Source organism: Ursus arctos, unplaced genomic scaffold, assembly GCF_023065955.2.
Source record: "Ursus arctos isolate Adak ecotype North America unplaced genomic scaffold, UrsArc2.0 scaffold_22, whole genome shotgun sequence".
Lineage (NCBI taxonomy): Eukaryota > Metazoa > Chordata > Mammalia > Carnivora > Ursidae > Ursus > Ursus arctos.
The window spans coordinates 14804853-14824043 of NW_026622897.1; the positions used below are offsets into that span (position 1 = coordinate 14804853).

General features: G+C 43.0%; 1 long non-coding RNA gene across 7 annotated transcripts in view; it reads left to right on the forward strand.

Moving 5' to 3' along the window:
- The window catches only part of LOC113259955 (uncharacterized), a 242226-nt gene that overhangs the window by 36385 nt on the left and 186650 nt on the right, over window positions 1–19191 (forward strand). The gene's annotated exons all lie outside the window — the stretch shown is intronic.

The window sequence follows — 19191 nt, forward strand, 5'->3', positions numbered from 1 at the left end:
GCCTCCTCCCGCCTTCTTTCCTTTTCCGCTGGAGCCCACCTTCATGGAGCCTCCAGTGAGAAGTTTGGGAATTGGAATATTCCAGGCTTTCTCCAAAGGAAGATGGTGGGGGTGTTTTTCCACATTGGAGCGGCCCTTCAGAGGCAAGGCAGGCACCGCATCTCATCCTTCCTGGTCCTGAGCCCTGCCCCACTCCCTCATCCATCCTAGAACACCCCCCCCCCCCCCTTCAGGGGCTTTCTGCTCTGGGGTGCTCAGTCTCCCTCAGTTCCTGGGCTGGCACCTCCCCCAGCAGATAGCTAGAAGGTTCTTCTCGATTTCATAACTCCTCCTGACACTCCCCTCCCCACCTCGTCCCTGAGTAGTGTCTGCTTGTTTGGTCTTCAGATGAGAGAAGGAGTACTATTTTCTACCAAGCACTGTGCTGGGCTCATTACATCCATGGCTGTGTTGACCCCACAACAACGTGCTGGGTTCATCCCATCCCACTCCCCATCCTGTTTCATGGCTAGGAAGTGGGAGAGCTGGCCAGTCCACGGTTGCATCCCAGCTCAGTGGGAGGGGACATCGTGGTACTGTGGGAAAGGGGAGGAGACAGGACTGTCTAGAAAGGAATAGAGGAAACCAGGCTCTTAATCCTGTGGGGCACCCGCCCTAGCCCTATCGATTCAATTTCAAGTCACCAAAAGCCCTTGGATTTTTTTTTTTTTTTCTTTTCATGGCCAGTGCCAATGACTTGTCTCTCTCACCTACAGGTGAGGTGAATTTTTTTGAACGAAGATTTATTTGTTTGATCTGCATCCTCATTGTGTCTTGTGCATTCTGGCTGGGACATCCTGTGGGCTGGCCCTGCATCCCTGCCATCTGCCTGCCCATTCTCCTATTTCTTCACAGAAGTGAGCCCTGGCACCTTAACTGCAGTTTCCATTACCGCACTGCTACTGTTGGAAGTCGTCCCTGGGCTAGCAAGTGGGAAATTCACTTCCCTCTCCCTCCCTGGGAGGTTAGGTGGCCTCCCAGCATTCAGAGTGATGGGACTTTCTAACTGAAACGAACTTTGAGGATGGTCCAGTCTAGGGGCCATTCACTGGGGTAAACAACAGAAGCTCCGGTGGTGGTGGTGATTTATGAAAAATGCAGGTGGCCCTGCCCACCTGGGATCTCCTTAGTCTAGCAGTACGCTGCCGGTGTCTACACTTTTCATAAGTTCCCCAGGTCTGGAAAGAACAGAACACTGGTCTGGTAAGACCATCCCTCTTCATAGATCAGGTCACCTGGCTTCTCGTTGTCTGCGCCGTGATTTTTAAGGCCCTGGATGTCCTGGCTCCTGGCTGTCTGCCGTCACCACCACCTCATCTTGCCCATTCATCTTCCTGCTACATTCCAGAAACGCTGGCCTCCTCCCTGTCACTGCATGCATGTGGTCTCTCCTGGTTAACAACGTTCTGATTCTCAGTCTGAGGTTCTTTCCTATCAGAGCACAGTTGCTTTAGGCGGGGGCCTAACCCTCCTTTCTCTTTCTCTCTCTCTCTCACACACATATACACACAAGCACACATACAGATGGGACTGGAGACAGTTCCTTATCTTTTTGGCAGAACATGGGGATACCCAGAGGCCTCTTAACTACAGAAGGTATCTGAGCTCTGGCTGAACAGGACCCTGGCTGCCGTTTCCCACTCTGTGGCGGAGTCTCTGAGTGTTGCTGGATGGAAGACCTAGCTGTGCTATTTTGATAAGGTCATGAGGACCTGGCCTACTTTCTGGGTCCCCAAGCACTTTAGTTCAGGAAGGGGAGGGGAGTGTGGACTCTAGAGGGTATGGCAGTTGTCTGTCTACTAAAGCAAGATCTCTGGCTGGTTGGAGTTAATGATTTGAATGAGACAATCTGGGGGCAGGGATGGAACACAGAGTGGTAAAGGGGAGGAGATTTAAAATCTCCCATTTGCTAATGGGACAGGATCAGGGTGCTGATATCAGGAAGGGGTTAAAGGAATCCACCCAAAGCAAGATTTCCTGATATCAGGAAGGGGTTAAAGGAATCCACCCAAAGCAAGATTTCCTGACAGCCTGTGGCTCTTCTGTTGGTTTCTTAGAAGTAACTCTCCCATCATCTCCAGTTGCCCCAGCTAGGGACACATGGGATAAAAACTCTAAAAATGCATATTCCTTTAGGATGACCAGTGGACTACCAGCCATTCACTTCTTATTCACCGATTTAATCAGATTGGCTTTATAGAATCACAGAGATGACAGAAGCCATCCTATCATTTTATAGCTGGAGACTGAGGTCCAACAGAGGAAGGATTTGTCAAAGGACCGACAAATACTTTGGAGCATTGCCAGGCCTGGCTATATCCTAGATCTCCTGACTCCACATACAGTGCTCTCCACTGCTCCCTTCCAACTCCTACTAGACTGATTTCACTGGTCCATGGTGAATAAGAAAAACAAGGACAGTGAGGGATGCTCTAAACATAGATGTGAGGTCGCCCCCTTGTTCTGATCAACTCCTCTTCACTGTGTTGATGAGGGAGAGATTTTTACCCTTGGGTTTTGGAGATGGCTGAACACATGACCCCTGACACCAGACAGGTGAGATGGACAGTAGTTTATTAGTCACGTGTACTCACAGCCCAGAGGAGGACACCACACACAGAAGTTTCACAGGAGCAGAGTGAACAGCCCGGAGCTATGGGAGGCAGGCTTTGTTCGTTAAACATTGGCTTGCTGAATAATTCTGTGGGCTGGCATGGAACTGAAGCCCACTGCTCAGAGATCATCATGCCTAGTCCCCATGATATGGAGGGTGGATTGGCTAGAGGAACTTACTAGCAGAAACTAAGTTGGAAGGGGGACTTATGGTGAGGCTGTTGAGGTGCTCCAGATTTTTCATGTCAAGACAGCACATACTGTTGAGTCCTAATTTGGGGCTAATTGAGGTCTTATGCCACTTACCTGCCCTTCCTTGGGAAGGCCTGTGTTTTCATGCTAAGGTTATACCTCTCTGCTTCTTTGAAGTGGCAGTGGTAGAAAGCATGTGTGTTTTTAATGTCCAAAGGCAAAAAGAAAAACAAAGGAAAATTTTTTTTAAAGATTTTATTTATTTATTTATTTGACAGAGAGAGAGAGAGAGACAGCCAGCGAGAGAGGGAACACAAGCAGGGGGAGCAGGAGAGGAAGAAGCAGGCTCCCAGCGGAAGAGCCTGATGTGGGGCTCGATCCCAGAACTCCGGGATCACGCCCTGAGCCGAAGGCAGACGCTTAACGACTGAGCCACCCAGGCGCCCCAAAAGAAAGGAAATTTGATAACTTTCTGTTGATCTGCAAATTTCTTTGGAAATGTGACTAGTCTATGAAATTCAAAAATCTTGGAATCAAGGGCTGTGCACTCTGCTGCCTTTCCTAATCTCTAGTTGAGGTCAGCTCCCCAAGTGAGGTCACTCTCTGAAGAAGTGCATGTTTGGTTGGAGACTATGACAAAAAATAAAAGTTATCTCTTAGAACACAGGGCAGAGGGCAAGAGGACAGAGCACCAATGGAGATATAATATTTGACTATTTATTTATTTAATTTATAAGATTTTATTTATTGATTGATTGAAGGAGAGGGAGAGAAACATGGGGCTCATTCCCAGGACCCTGAGATCATGACCTAAGTCAAAATCAAGAGTCAGAGGCTCAACTGACTGAGCCATCCAGGCACCCCTCAACATTTATTTAAAAAACTTTATTCATGGACATATAATTAAATAATTAAAAGACATTCTTGTTCTAGGTGCAATGTGCTAGGCACAGGGCAAGACCCTGGAATTACAAAGATCAACAGAGCACAATCTCTACCTTCAAAGGCTTGTCCAGTGGTGGAGACAGAAATGGTATAGAGATAGTTAGAAAGCAGTAGGATAAGGGCAAAGGTAGGATGTGTATAGAGTATTGTGGGACCGCAAAGGAGGGGCAAGTGATGACCCAGTCTGTCAGAGAGGCTTTCTTTGGACGAGGTGAGATATGAATTGAGTCTTTAAAGATGAAGGAGAGTTGCCCAGGTGTGGTGGATTGTTATCTTAATGGTCTCCAATGAATCATGCATCCTGGTACCCATGCCCTTTGTGTGAGTCCCTTCCATGTTTATTCTGGGCTTGGCCATGTGCTTTGTTTTGGCCAGTGGGCCATCAGCAAAGAAGATACAAGCAGAAGCTTGATAAGTGTTTGTATGTTGAGACTTGCCTTCTTGGAATTCAGTTGCCATGTGAGGAAGTTTGAGCTAGCCATGTGGAGAACTGAGGTGCTTCAGTTTATGTCAACCACCATTTGGGATCGGCTAGCCCCCAGTTGACTGCCACATGATCACAAAAGCATGTGGAGTCACAAAAGCATGTGTGATCCCAGCTGATGCCACAGAGAACAGAAACCATCCCAGGTAAGCCTACTAAGGTGGTTCTAAAACCTGGGTACAAATTCTTTGGTATTGTGCTTCAGTCAACAGAATATGGCAGAAGTGATGCTAAAAGACTTATGAATTTATTTTTAAAAAAGGTTTTATTATTAGAGAGAGAGAGAGAGAGAGCGCATAAGCCAGGGAGAAGGGAGAAGCAGACTCCTTGCTGAGCAGGGGGCCCAACATGGGACTCGATCCCAGGACCCTGAGATCATGACCCGAGCCACAGGTAGATGCTTAACTGACTGAGCCACCAAGGCACCATAAGACTTTTGAATTTAGATCTTAAGAGGCCATATAGCTTTTATTTTGTTTGCTGGAATGCTCCCTCTTCGGGCCGCGGTATAAAATGCCCAACTATCCTGAGGCCCTGCTCTAAGAGAGCCCTAGTCACACGAGGAGGCATTATGTAGTCACTTTGGTAGACAGTCCCAGGAGAACTTAGCCTTCAGAGTCATTTCAGCCCAGGCTCCAGACATGTAGATAAAGAAACTTCCAGATAATCTCAGCACCAGAGCTGTTTGAGTTGTCCACCTAGTGGCTCACGGTTTCAAGCTGAGGCCCCAGATGTGGGACAGAGACAAATCTGTCCACAGAATTCATGAACTTAACAAAATGGTGGTCGTTTGAAGCTATGGTTTTAAGTGGTTTGTTATGTAACAGTAGATATCTGAGACATAAATTGGTACCTAGAAGTGTGGTGCTGTCTTAAAAGCCTGAACATGTGGCATTTGGAACACGATGGTGGGTAAAAGGCTTGAATGACAGGCAGCAAGGGTTGTGAGTGCCCTGGAAAGGGAGCTGGAAACTTCTTGGACCAAGCCTGATCAGCATTATATAGTGTTGAGGCCACTGGCAGAAAGTGTGCCTAATGAATTTGTGGGTTTGGCCTAAGAGATGTAGAGATGGGATGTTAAAAGTGCCATCTAGGTGCTTCCAGCTGGCATGTCAGGTGTTATAAGGGAGAGATGAGCTAAGTAAGGATCTGTCCAGTTTGCTGGGTTGGAAAGGAAAACTAGTTCTCATTTTCAGTCTCTCCAGCAGGCAGCTGGCTTAAAGGTGAAGATGAAATCAAGGGTATGATTGTAGAACCTTTGTTAATACCCCAAGAGGATTTAAGGTGGTGCCTAGTAGGCTTTCTCAGTAAACAAAAGCGTTTCTAAGAATATTAAAGATGTTGTTTTATAGCTGAAGTAGAGTCTTCTTGAAATGATGTATGTGGCTTTTGGAGCAAGAAGTGAACCCAATAATACGTGTAGAAAAACCATAAAGTTTCAAAGAGTATTGTTTTGGAAAAGACGCTATTAGTTCGGGCTGAAAAGAACTGAAATAGTTAAAAAGTAAAAAGAGGCCTCTGGGCCCCAACTTTCTGTGGGCAGGAAGCTGGCCAGTATTCACAAGGGCCTTATCTTATGGAAAAGAAAATCTTCTCAGGCAAGCAGAACCAGGAGCCCAGCGGGTGTAACTAGAAGCCAAGAAGAACTGGGCTCTATTCAGGTAACATCCCTGCCTCCAAAGGAGGGGTCCTGATAACAGAACCTGGCTGGATTTCAGAATTGCTTTGAATCAGTGATCTCTATGTGCCTCCTATTTCTCTCCCTTTTAATGGCTGTCCTGTGGCTGCTTCACAGCTGTATCGTGGGCACATGGAGGGCAGACATCTTGTCTCATTAGTTCACAGGTCTTTGGATCAAAAGGAGCCCCACTTGAGGAGTTGTACCCCAGGAGGCTCAGCCACATCCAGGCTTGCTGCGCATTGTGAGATCATGGACTTTGAGCCTGGTGTATGATTGGATACTATTTTGGGTGTCTTGGGAAGGATGAATATACTTCACATGTGGAAGGCCATGCCTTGGTAGGGGTAGAGGGCAGACTGGTAGACTGCTACGTTAATGGCCCCCTGGTGAGTCACACCTCTTCCACATTGATTCTGGGCTCAGCTCTATGACATGCTTTCGTCCTCAGCAAATGTGACACAGGCAGAGACTTCATAAGTGCTTGCCCATTAGGGCTTGCTTCTTGGAACCCAGTTGCCATGTGAGGAGGCCAGGCTAGGTGTGGGGAGAGACCTGAACTGAGATGCACCAGCTGGCGGCCTCACCCAATGGCTAGACACTGTGTGAGCCCCTCTCGGAGCATCCAGCCCCGGTGCACCTGTCAGCCCAGCCAGCTCAGTGTGGAGTACTCCATGTCTGCACCGTTCCAGCTGATCTCTAACCAGACTGCTGATTCACAAAACTGTTGTTGCCTTTAGTGCCTTTAGTTACTAGTCTGAGTGGTTTGATACACAGCAAGGGATAACAAATAAAGCAGGAAAGGCATTAAGACAGGAGATGGTAGGAACAAAGACATAGAGACAAAGCAAAGTGTGTGTGGGAAAATGCAGGCAGTTTGGGGTTGTCTGAGGCAGTGAATATTGAGAGCAGACCCTGGAAAAATGGGGAAGAGCCTTCTGAGAAAGTCCTTGTCTGTTCGGGTGTGGGTGATGCGGAGTCATAGGTGGTCTACGGGATGGGTGTGAAATGGCCAGAGAGATGCATTCTTTAGAAAGATTACTCTAGAGTCAGAATAGGGGATGAACAGAGACCCTCTCCTGCCCAGGTGGGTTTTTACTCTTGTACTGTGTTCAGAGTGGGGCTAGGGAGGAGGCGCCCTCTAGGGCAGCTTCTGGGGAAACAAGGTGGTATGATAGACACTGCCTTGAGGTCAGGGTCCGTGTCTGTCTTGTTTACTGTTGTAGCTCTCTGGGGTCCCAGCACAAAGTTACTTCTCAATTTTATGTGTGTGTGTATGTATGTATGTATTTGTGTATTTGTGTATTTATGTATTTATTTATTTGGCATATAGTTGACATATTTTTTAAAGGTTTTATTTAAATTCCAGTTAGCATACAGTGTAATATTAGTTTCAGGTGTACAGCATAGTGATCTGACAATTACATACATTATGAAACACTCACCGTGGTAAGTGTAGTTACCCTCTGTCATCATGCAAAGGCATTACAATATTGTTGACTTTATTCCCTATGCTATATTTTTCATCCCTGTGACTTATTTATTTTATAATTGGAAGTTTGTACTTCCTAATCCCCTTCAACTATTTTGCCCATTCCCTCATCCCCCTCTCCTCTGACAACTACTAGTTTGTTCTCCATCTTTAGGTCTGTTTCTGGTTTTTTGTTTGTTTTGTTTTTTAGATTACACATATAAATGAAATTCTATGGTATTTTTCTTTCTCTGGCTGACTTATTTCACTTAGCATAATACCATCCATGTTTCATTCTTTTTTGTGGCTGAGTAATATTCCATTGTGTACATATACCCCATCTTTATCCAGTCATCTATCAATGAACACATAGGTTGCTTCCATATCCTAGCTGTTGTAAAGCTGCAATAAACATAGGAGTGCATATATTTTTTCAAGTTAGTGTTTCATTTTCTTTGGGTAAATACCCAGAAGTGGAGTTGCTGGATCATATGGTAGTTCTGTTTTTAATTTATTGAGGAACCTCCATACTGTTTCCATAGTGGCTGCCCCAATTTACATTCCTACCCACGGTGCACCATGGTTCCCTTTCCTCCACATGCTTGCCAACGCTTGTTATTTCTTGTCTTTTTGATACTAGCTATTCTGACTGGTGTGGGGTAATCTGATAGTGGTTATGATTTGCATTTCCCTGATGATTAGTGATGCTGAAAATCTTTTTCATGAGTCTGTTGGGTGTGCTATGTCTTTTTTGGAAAAATGTCATTTCAGGGGGCGCCTGGGTAGCTCAGTTGGTTGGGTGTCTGCCTTCAGCTCAGGTCATGATCCTGGGGTCCTGGGATCGAGCCCTGCATTGGGCTCCCTGCTCAGCGGAGGCCGGCTTCTCCCTCTCCCTCAGCCTTCCACTCCACCTGCTGTGCTCTCTCTCTCTCTCAAGTGAATAAATAAAATCTTTGAAAAAATGTCTATTCAGGTTCTCTGGCCATTTTAAAATAATGTTGATTGTTTTTGTTTGTTTTTGGAGGTGAGTTGTATGAATTCTTTATATATTTTGGATATTAACTCCTTATCGGATATATCATTTGCAAATATCCTCCCCCATTTAGTAGGTTGCCTTTTCATTTTGTTGATGGTTTTCTTCCCTGTGCAAAAGCTTTTAGGTTTCTTGTAGTCGCAATTGTTTATTTTTGCTTTTATTGCCAATGCCTGAGGAGACAGATTAAAAAAAAATTGCTAAGACTGATGTATAAGAGGTTACTGCCTATGTTTTCTTTTAGGATTTTTATGGCTTCAGGTCTTACATTTGGGTCTGTAATCCATTTTGAGTTTATTTTTGTATATGGTTTGAGAAAATGGTCCAAATTTGGTCGTTTGCATGTAGCTGCCTAGTTTTCCCAACACCACTTACAGAAGATTGTCTTTTGTCCATTGTTTGTTCTTGCCTCCTTTGTCAAAGATTAATTGACAATATAATTGTGGCATTATTTCTGGACTCTCTATTCTGTTCCATTGATTTGTGTATCTATTTTTGTGCCAGTACTGCACTGTTTTGTTTTCTATAGCTTTGTAGTTAAGTTTGAAATCTGAGATTGTAGTATGTCCCACTTTGTTCTTTTTTCTCAATATTATTTTGGCTATTGGGGTCTTTTGTAGTTCCATATAAATTTTTGGATTTTTCTAGTTCTGTGAGAAATACTGCTGGTATTTTAATAGGGATTGCATTGCATGTCGTCCTTCTCTGTATTGTTTCCGTTTTAGTATACGTGCTGCTGAAGTGAGCACCGATAGGGATTGCATTGAATCTGTAGATTGCTTTCGGTAGTATGAACATTTTAACAATATTCTTTCAGTTCATGAACATGGTATATCTTTCCATTTATTTGAATCATCTTCAGTTTCTTTCATCAGTATCTTACAGTTTACAGAGTATAGCTCTTTTACCTCCTTGGTTAAATTTATTCCTAGGCATGTTATTCTTTGTGATGCAATTGTAAATAGGATTGTTTTCTTAGTTTCTCTTTCTGCTAGCTCATTATTGGTGTGTAGAAACACAGCAGATTTTTGTATGTTAGTTTTATATACAGAAACTTCGCTGAATTTGTTTATTCTAACAGATTTTGTGTGTGTGTGTGTGTAGTCTTCAGGGTTTTCTATATATAGTATCATGTCATTTGCAAATAGTGACAGTTTTACTTCTTTCTTGTCGATTTGGATGTGTTTTATTTTCTTGTCTGATTGCTTTGGGTAGGACTTCCAGTACTGTGTCGAATACAAGTGGTGAAAGTGGACATCCTTGTTTTGTTTTTGACCTTAGAGAAAAAGCTTTCAGCTTTTCACCATTGAGCTGTGAGTTTGTCATATTGCCTTTATTATGTTGAGGCGTGTTCCCTCTATACCCATTTTGTTGAGAGTTTTTATCATGAATGGATGTTGAATTTTTTTCAAATGCTTTTTCTGTATCTAGTGAGATGATCATATGATTTTTACCCTTCATTTTGGTTAATATGGAGTATCATGTTAATTGATTTGTGGTTATTGAACCTTTCTTTCCTTTCTTTCTTTCTTTCTTTCTTTCTTTCTTTCTTTCTTTCTTTCTTTTTCTTTCTCTCTCTTTCTTTCTTTCTTTCTTTCTTTCTTTCTTTCTTTCTTTCTTTCTTTCTTTCCTTCCTTCCTTCCTTCCTTCCTTCCTTCCTTCCTTCCTTCCTTCATAGTGTCTTTGTCTGGTTTTGGTATTAAGGTAATGCTGGGCTCATAGAATGAATTTGGAATTTCCTACTTCCTGATTTAGTCTTGGAAGATTGTATGGTTCCAGGAATTTATCTGTTTCTAGTTAAGTTTCCAATTTGTTGGTGTATAACTCTTCATAGTAGCTTCTTCTTCTTCTTCTTCTTCTTCTTCTTCTTCTTCTTCTTCTTCTTCTTCTTTAAAGATTTTATTTATTTATTTGAGAGAGAGAGAGAGAGGGAGCATGAGCTGCACGGAGTGCAGAGCCTGACACGGGGCTGGATCTCATGACCATGAGATCACGATCTGAGCTGAAACTAAGAGTCGGCCGCTTAACCTATTGAGCCACCCAGGTGCCCCTCATGGTAGTTTCTTGTAATCCTTTGTATTTCTGCGTGTCAATTGTAATTTATCTTTCATTTCTGATTTTATTTATTTGAGTTCTCTCTTTTTTGATGGTTTGGGTTCAAGGTTAATCAGTGTTGTTTACCTTTTCAAAAAACCAGCTCTTAGGTTCACTGATTTTTTGGGTCTGTATTTCATTTATTTACACTCTGATCTTTATTATTTCCTTCCTTCTACTATCCTTGAACTTTATTTGTTGTTCCTTTTCTAGTTCTTTTTGGTATAAGTTTAGATTATTTATTTGAGGTTTTTCTTATTTCTTGAGGTAGGCTTGTATCACTGTATACTTCCCTCTTAGAACTGCTTTTGGTCTGTCCCAAAGATTTTGAACTATTGTGTTTCCGTTTTCATTTGTCTCCAGGTATTTTTTGACTTCCTTTTTGATTTCTTCATTGACTCATTTGTTGTTTAGTAGCATGGTGTTTAGCCTCCACATGTTTGTGTTTTTAGCATTTTTTTTTCTTCTAACTGACTTCTACGTTCATACTATTGTGGTTGCAAAAGATGCTTGATATGATTTTATTCTTAAATTTACTGATGCTTGTTTTGTGGCCTACCATGTAGTCTATCCTGGAAGATGTCCCCTGTGCTCTTGAATGGAATGTGTATTCTGCTCTTTTTAGTTGGAATGTTCTGTATATATTTCTGTATTTATCTTGTGAAGTCCATCTGGTTTAACGTGTCATTCAAAGTCACTGTTTCCTTATTGATTTCTGTCTGGATGATCTATCCAGTGATATAAGTGGGGTGTTAAAGTCTCCTACTATTAATGTATTATTGTCAACTTCTCCTTTTATGTCTGTTAATATTTGCTTTTGTATATTCGGTTGCTCCCCTGTTGGGTGCATAAATATTTACAATTGTTATATCTTCTTGTTGGATTGGCCTGCTTATCAAATGTCATGCCTTTCTTTGTCTTTTGTTACAGTTTTCGTTTTAAGGTCTATTTTGTCTAATACAAGTATTGTCACCCCAGCTTTTTTTTTTTTTTTTCATTTTCATTTGCATGGAATGTCTTTTTCTCATCCCTTCACTTTCAATCTGCATGTGTCTTTAGGTCTGAAGTGAGTCTCTCGTAGGCAGCATATAGATTAGTCTTGTTTTTTTTATCCATTCAATTACCCTAGGTCTTTTGATGGGAACATCTAGCCCATTTATATTTAAAGTAATTACTGATAGGTATATACTGATTGCCATTTTGTTAATTGTTTTCTGGTTGTTTTTGTAGTTCTCTGTATGTCTTCCCTCTCTTGCTCTCTTCCCTTCTGATTTGATGAATTTCTTCAGTGTTATGCTTGGATTTCTTTCTCTTTATTTTTTGTGTATCTATTATAGGTTTTTGGTTTGTGATTACCATGAACTTCATATGTAATATGCTATGTGTATAGCAGTCTATTTTAAGTTGATAGTCACTTAAGTTCAGACACTTTCACTACATTTTTTACTGTGTATCAATGTCTATGACATCATATTTTACATCTTTTTATTTTGTGTATCCTTTAACTAATTATTTTTTTAAAAAAGATTTTTATTTATTTATTTAACACAGATAGAGACAGCCAGCGAGAGAGGGAACACAAGCAGGGGGAGTGGGAGAGGAAGAAGCAGGCTCATAGCGGAGGAGCCTGATGTGGGGCTCGATCCCAGAATGCTGGGATCACGCCCTGAGCCGAAGGCAGACGCTTAACCGCTGTGCCACCCAGGCGCCCCTCCTTTAACTAATTATTGTAGATATAATTGGTTTTACTACTTTTGTCTTTTAATCTCTGTACTAGCTTTATAGGTGATTGATCTACTTACCTTTTCTATATGCTTGCTTTTGTCAGTGAATTTTTTTCTTTTCATAATTTTTTTTTCTTTTAGTTATGACTTTCATTTTCTCCTTAAGGAAGTCCATTTAACATTTCTTTAAGGGTGGCTTAGTGGAATGAACTTTTTAAGTTTTTTTTGTTTTTTTTTTTTTTAATCTGGGAAACTCTGTCTCTTTCAATTCTGAATGATAACCTTGCCAGGTAGAATATTGGTTGTAGGTTTTTCTCCTTCCATCATTTTGAATATATCTTGCCGCTCTCTTCTGGCCTGCAAAGTTTCTGCTGAAAAGCCAGCCAAAAACTTTATGGGGTTTCTTTTGTAGAAACTAGTTGCTTTTCTCTTGCCGCTTTTAAGATTCTTTATCTTTGGGGCTCCTGGGTGGCTCGGTCATTAAGCATCTGCCTTTGGCTCAGGTCATGATCCCAGGGTCCTGGGATTGAGCCCCGCATCGGGCCTGCTGCTCCCCTTGCTTGTGTTCCCTCTCTTGCTGTGTCTCTCTCTGTCAAATTAAATACAATCTTAAAAAAAAGATTCTTTATCTTTAATTTTTGACATTTTAATTATTCAGTAAATATTTTTGAATGAACATAAAAATAAATTAGAGCGATCAAATATTGTAGATGCTGCCTATGAGGCAAAAAAAGAGGGAATCCCAAGGAGAGTTTGGGAGAAAGCAGTGGTTGTTTTTCTGGAAAGAAGAAGAAAGGCACTCTCAGTAGAGGGAGTCTCAGAAGCAAAGGCATGAAGGAGGGAAGTGTTTCTGGGGAATTGCATATTTTGAAGTTCTATGTGGCTCAAGCTTGGAGTGGGAGGAGGGGTAGTATCTACGATATGGTTGGGGAGGGAGAAGGAGCCAGATCACAAGAGATTGGATTTATAAGGCCAAAGATTTTATCCAGTAAGCAGTGGGGAACCATGGAAGGCTGTAAAGCAGAGGAGAAGTGTGATGAGACTTGTATTTTGGAGAGATGAGTGGAGACCACGGCAACAGTGTGGGATTGCAAGGGTGCACAGGAATGGGTGTAGAGCAGCTGGGAGCATAGAAGGTCGGTTGCTCGCTCTCCATGTTGGAGAATTCATAATACATAGGCACTTCCTGGATGTGTTTGGTGAGGATTGCAGGAACTCCCAGGTTTCTGGTGTAGCTTCTCTGAAGGATGAGAAGAGACAAGGCAGCTTTGGGGCAAAGGATCATGAATTTAGTGCTGGCCATGTTGAGCTTGAGGTACCTGTGGGACATACTTGTAGAGAGGTCCAGGTTGGGGGCTGAGGAGCGAGGTCTGAGTGGTGGGTAGATATCTGGCAGGTGTTGGCAAATAGTCGATAATGACCGCCCAGGGAGCATTGTAGGCCTAAAAGAAAACAGAACCTAAGACAGGATCTGAAGGGACACTGATATTTAAGGAATAGAAAGTGGCAAAGGAGTGTGAGAAGGAGTACCAAAAAGCTAGGAGAGCCAGGAGAGGGGTATACCATGGAAATGGGTACGTTTCAGTGAGGGAGGGCTCAGGATGTCAAGTAAAAGACTAAATTGTATCCATTAGAATTATCAACAAGGAGGTCACCCAGTGAGGATAATTCCAGAAGCAGGTTAGAGCTGAAGTCTGAGGTCATTGTTTAAAAATATAGGTTTTATTCTTATTTAGGTATGGCAAGGCCAACAGATCAGGAGATGACTGCCATTAAAAACGTAGTTTGTTATATTCACAGATCCTAAGAAGAGGGACACACGGTCCATAGGGGGCTTCACTGGAAGCACTGGACTTGGTCAGGAGGCAGGGGAGGGAGAGGGAATTTCTGTGGGAAAGACTGGGTGAGACAAGATAAGCACGTTTAGGATTGGCTACTTTGAATAATTTCAGTGGGTTCTGGGGGCACAGGGGTGACTCTAACTGGCTGGTACCTGGCCTTGCGATGATTAGGGCGGGTGGAGAGTGGCCCAGAGTGTGAGAGCCTGACACAAGAGATGGTTGAGGATATGGGCACCGTCAAATCAGATTGGTTAGCTGAATTGGATTGATAAATTAGATGGATTAAATTAGATTGGTTGGTTTGCAGTTGAAAGCTGTACTTGTAGGTGAATGGTGTATTAATCTCTAGGAATCAGTTAACGGTGGGGTAGGGAGTCACCCCAGATGTGGAAGCATCAGAATACAGAATATAAAAGGCCTGATTAATACAGTTATGGGCTGGGAGTAAGTGGGAAGAGATTGAAGATGTAAAGCAGAGGAACCTTGTAAGTGAGAGCTGTGTAACTGCTGGTGGCTCCCTCTTCTCTCAAGGCTGGCTGGAGGTGGAGAGGTGGATTGCTAGTTTCTAAAGAAGAGGGCTAGAGTCTCCCCTGGAGGCCAGGACCTGCCTGCTGGTAAGACCTTGCTCACGCCTGCCTCCTGTGCAGCGGCCGCTGGCGGAGACACTTGAGAGCATGGGCTGTGGGGCTGCTCGGGCTTTTGGGCTCAAGTTTTGTCTTGGCTAAGTTCAGTTCTTCTCAGTCTGCATGAAGTCAAGGGAGGGCCAGAAAGGGCTGCCTGAGAGAATAGCCCCCCTGAGTCCTGACTCAGTCTCTCCACAAGAGGGAAAACGAATTAGCAGTTTTTTGGCAGGTACATCTGTGCCTAGGGATAAACAAGACTCATCCTTGTGGAATGTGAGCAGAGTTAGCAGTTTTTTTTTTTTTTAATATTTATTGGCTTTTGGAAAAAGAAAGGGGGAGGCAGAGATCCCACAGCTGTCTGAGGCCACCTCTATCTCAACTTTCCAAAGTCAGGCCCCATCTTCTTGGGCAAAGCTGCTTTGTAAGCAAGCTGCTGTCTCCTGATTTACAGGCTCCTAATATCCCGAACTCCATCTGAAGAGGCTGACAATTACCCAACACTCCTTGCCAGCTGGCTTCAGCCAGTAGAGCTGCGTGTAAATGCTGCATCCTGTAGCTACTCTGGGTCAGGCTACTCCGAAATGAAGAGAAATTCAACACTTAGACGGGGAAAAGGAAAAAAAAATCTGAAACATTTTCTTTATGTTGGAGGCATTTCTGCTGCTCACTGGCGGGAAGGAAAGGAAGAGAATGTCGATGGTATTTTTTTTTTTTTTTCAAAGTGCAGTATGTAGGAAAGCACGTATTTCAGCTTCTCTGGGTGGGAATCAGGCAGACCTCATCCATTCAGCCTTCCAGGAGCTATTGGAGGAATGGGTGGACCTGGGAGTGGGGGTGACTCCAAGCACGAAATCTTTCTCAGCCCAGACCCTGGGCATCATCCTTTTCTGCTTTCACCCCCACATCCGGTCACTCATCCAAACTTGAGTTCTACCTGCAAAGTGCTCCTGGAAGCCAGCTCTTCCTCTACATCCTGACCAACACAGCATTAGCCCTAATACTCATCTTCTCTTGCTTGGACTATTGCAGTAGCCTGCTAGCTGGTCCCCTGCCTCCAGTCTCTTACTCCCCATTGCTACCAGAGCAATTAAAAAAAAAAGATTTTATTTATTCACATGATAGAGCGAGCACAAGCAGGGGGAGCTGCAGGCAGAGGTAGAGGGAGAAGTAGGCTTCCTGCTGAGCAAGGAACCCAAAGCGGGGCTTGATCTCAGGACCCCGAGATTATGACCCGAGCCGAAGGCAGACACTTATTTTTTTTTTAAGTTTTATTTATTTATTTATTTGACAGAGAGAAAGACAGCCAGCGAGAGAGGGAACACAAGCAGGGGGAGTGCGAGAAGAAGAAGCAGGCTCCCAGTAGAGGAGCCTGATGTGGGGCTCGATCCCAGGACCCTGGGATCAGGCCCTGAGCCGAAGGCAGACACTTAAAACCAACTGAGCCACCCAGGCACCCCTGCTACCAGAACAATTTTTTCCCCAAACTGTGTTTTTTTCTTTTTAATGTGTAGACTTTAAACATTTTGTAACACATGCATGTGTTTTTGAATACAATGATACTAAACAACATGGAGTAAAAACTAAATCTTCACTAACTTGTGTCCTCTAGCCTCAGCTACAGTTGTTAGCAATTGTGTATCCTTCTAGAAATACCCAGGAATATAATGATATTAGCACATCTGTTATTGGTGGGGAGGTATGGAAGGCACACAGATACGTTTTGTTGTGTGCCTTACATTTTAAAAAAAGATTTTATTTATAAATTTTATTTATTAAATTTATTAAAAATAAATATTATTTATTTATTTCAATAAATTATGGGGGGGGAGAGAGAAAGAGGGAGAGCATGAGCTGGGGGAAAAAGCAGAGGCAGAACCAGACTCCTTGCTGAGCAGGGAGCCTGGTGTGGGGCTCCATCCCAAGACCCTGGGATCATGACCTGAGCTAAATAAAGGCAGACACTTAGCCGACTGAGTCACCCAGGTGCCTGCCTTACATTTTTTTTCTACTGAACAATGTCTCTTGTGGATCATTCTGTATCGGGATATATAAAGTTGACTTATTTTTTTTATGAGTCCTATGATATTCCATTTATGATCATATTACAGTATATTTAACTGGGCCCCTATTGGTGGCTGTTTAGGTGATTTACATACTGTACTATTATAAGTAATAGTCTAAATATTATTATTAAATGTTTAATTCAAATTAAATTATTCAGTGTTTTCTCTCTTTGCAAATGATGTACAGGCTTATATCATCAGTTCAGACTCTTCTCTGAGCTCTGATCCATTGATCAACTATTATTTTTTTAAAGATTTATTTATTTTAGAGAGGGGGAGGGGGAAGGGGCAGAGGGAGAGGGAGAGAGAAGCCCAAGCAGAGTCTGTGCTGAGCATGGAGCCTGACACGGGGCTCCATCTCATGACCCTAAGATCATGACTTGAGCTGAAACCAAGAGTCAGATGCTTAACTGACCGTGCCACCCAGGCGCCCCTTGATTAACTATTAATATGTCCATCTGACTGTCTCAAATGCATTTGTCTTGTTTTGTCCATTGCATAAAGGGGATCCCCATCTACACAATTGCCTAAGCCTGAAACCTTGAAGTCATCCACGATTACTTCATTTCCCTCCCTGCGCACTCACCTGGCCCATCTACCTCCCATAGCACTCTTCTTTGCCCACGTCTCTCCAAGCTTTTGCATCTTCAGTAAGCCTTTTAACTCCACAGCACTCTTTAGCTGCAGTCCTTCCACAGAAATAATATTCACTGCCATCACTCAAAGCTTACATCACCTTTCATCCAGATAAATGCAGTCATAATAAGAGTAAATGGCTTATAAAGCACTTGCTATGTGCCAGGCACCATTCTAAGTGTGTAATAAACCCTGGTTCCTTTTAATACTCAAAATCACCCTCAGGGTGTGTATACTACTACTGGCGGGATCACATCCTGCTACTGCTACTACTACTACTGCTGCTGCTACTACTACTACTGCTACTGCTACTACTGCTACTACTACTACTACTGCTGCTACTACTGCTACTGCTACTGCTACTACTACTACTACTGCTGCTACTACTGCTACTGCTACTACTACTGCTACTACTACTGCTACTACTACTACTACTGCTACTACTACTGCTACTACTACTTTACTTGCTTTCAAAAAAAGTATTTATTTACTTACTTATTTCATTCCAATATAATTAACTTTTAGTGTTAAATTAATTTTAGGTGTACAATGGAATGATTCAACAATTCTGTATGTTTCTTAGTGCTCATCAAGAGAAGTGTGCTCTTAATCCCCTTTATCTGTTTCACCCATCCCCCACCCACCTCCCCTCTGGCGACCACCAGTTTGTTCTCTGTATATAAGAGTCTTTCAGTTGTGGGGCGCCTGGGTGGCGCAGTCATTATGCGTCTGCCTTCGGCTCAGGGCGTGATCCCGGCGTTCTGGGATAGAGCCCCGCATCAGGCTTCTCCGCTGGGAGCCTGCTTCCTCCTCTCCCACTCCCCCTGCTTGTGTTCCCTCTCTCACTGGCTGTCTCTCTCTGTTAAATAAATAAAATCTTAAAAAAAAAAAAAAGAGTCTTTCAGTTGTGTCTCTTTTCCTTTGTTTGTTTGCTTGTTTTGTTTCTTAAATTTCACATTTGGAAATCATATGGTATCGGCCTTTCTCTAACTTGTATTGTTCAACATTATACCCTCTAGCTCCATCCATGTTGTTGCAAATGGCAAGATTTCATTCTTTCTTATGGCTCAGTAATATTCTATTCTGTATATATACCACCTCTTCTTTATCCATTTATCTATGGACGGATACTTGGGCTGCTTCCATATCTTGAGTATTGTAAATAATGCTGCAGTAAACACAGGAATGCAGATATCTTTTTGAATCAGTGTTTTCCTTTTCTTTGGGTAAATATCCAGTAGTGGAATTAGTGGGTAATAGGGTAGTTCTATTTTTAATTTTTTAAAAAAGATTTTATTTAGTTAGAGAGAGTGAGAGCAAGAGAGAAAGACAGAGCAAGGTGAAGGGGAGAGGGAGAAGCAGACTGCCCGCTGAGCAAGGAGCCTGATGTGGGGCTTGATCCTGGGATTCCGGGATCATGACCTGAGCCGAAGGCTGATGCATAACTGTCTGAGCCACCAGGTGCCCCTCTATTTTTAATTTTTAAAAAATATTTTATTTATTTATTTGACAGAGAGAGAGATAGCCAGCAAGAGAGGGAACACAAGCAGGGGGGAACCTGATGCGGGGCTCGATCCCAGAATGGCGGGATCACATCCTGGGCCGAAGGCAGATGCTTAATGACTGAGCCACCCAGGCGCCCCTATTTTTAATTTTTTGAGGACCCTCCATACTCTTTCCATAGTGGCTGTACCAATTTGCATTCGCACCAACAGTGCACAAGGTTTCCTTTTTCTTCACATCCTCACCAACTCT